The sequence below is a fragment of the Megascapheus bottae genome, chromosome Y (assembly GCF_031878675.1).
Source record: "Megascapheus bottae isolate mThoBot1 chromosome Y, mThoBot2.hap1, whole genome shotgun sequence".
NCBI classification, from domain to species: Eukaryota; Metazoa; Chordata; class Mammalia; order Rodentia; family Geomyidae; genus Megascapheus; species Megascapheus bottae.
The window spans coordinates 908,775-910,190 of NC_143548.1; positions in this window are offsets into that span (position 1 = coordinate 908,775).

Here is a 1,416-nt window from a genome sequence, read left to right on the forward strand (position 1 = left end):
GTACTGTTTGGATCTAATATTCACATATTAAGGATATTGATATGTCACTTAAGATGATTCACTCTGGCTTCATACATTTCCCAGCGAATGCCGTTATTTTATCTCCTGTGCTGGCTAAGTAGAATTCCATTGTGTGTGTGTGTGTGTGTGTGTGTGTGTGTGTGTGTGTGTGTATCAAATTTTTTTTATCCATTCATCTACAGTAGGGCTTTTAGGTTGTTCCCATTACTTGGCTATTGTGAATAGTGGAGAGAATAACATGGCTTACCAGATGACTTACCATATCCTGGGTTAAGATGTTCAGGATAGATGCCCAGGAGTGGTATGGCAGAATGATAGGAAAGGTCTATTTTCAGATCTTTAAGAAACTTCCAAACTATGAAAAGTGGCTGAACGTGTTTACATTCCCACCAGCAATGCAGTAGGGTCATCCTTCTCCACAACCCCATTATGTGAGTTCATAATATTGGCCATTCTAATTAAGGTAAGGTGGTCCTTGAACAATGTTTTTTGCCTAGAAATCAAAATTCCTGAGGCTATTTGATCTACTTCTTCAAGAATAATTTATTAAAATCCATGTTTTGAAAGCTCTAGTTTAGTATTGATATAGATTACAAGTGTTTAAAAGAGGAAAAATTCTTGTGGTAGTTTCAAACCAACATTCATCTTACATGCCTACGTGCTCTTAACCATTTTACTTCTTGTATGAATTCCTATATCAAGTATAATCTTACAAAACAAGTTATTCATTTGTAAAGGAAGTTGTTTGATTCAATAATAAATCTAACTCCCACAGTTCCTACCTGGATTTGATGGTAAAAAAAATTGTAATTATCAAAAAATCTACCCATGAGACAAAATGTGACACTATAAGTTTGTGAAAATACAAATTGTGGGACTGTTTTCATGAATGCAGTCTCTCATCCAGAGTCAAATCCAGAAAAATGGCGTTTCTCAAAATTACCCTTTTTCTAAGTTTCTATGCTAGGTAAAAGCAATCATTATTTCAGTTGAGCTGTTATGAAGAACAATGTGTCTGGCACTGGAATGATTTTTTGTGAAGATTCAAAACACCTTATTGAGAATTTAAAATCAAGAGGCCAGGAAAATGACCCAACTACCCAATCTGAGTTCTCTCAATGAAACCAGTATTAGCCATCTAGTGAAAAGTTCATAGCTAAAGAACCATATACTATGAGTCTTTACTATGAGTAAAGAGATTTTGCCAGAAAGGAAAAAGTTAGCAGTCTAAGAAGAGAGTTTTGTGCACAGCCTGTGATGAAGCTGGCTCTAGTCTCATCCACACTTTGCAAATAATCTGCATTGGGGATGGGGTGACTACAAGCATAAATCTCCATGTTGCTGTCTAGAGTCAGAAGCAGATCACAATTGCAAAAAACATGGAAATTCTGAGTT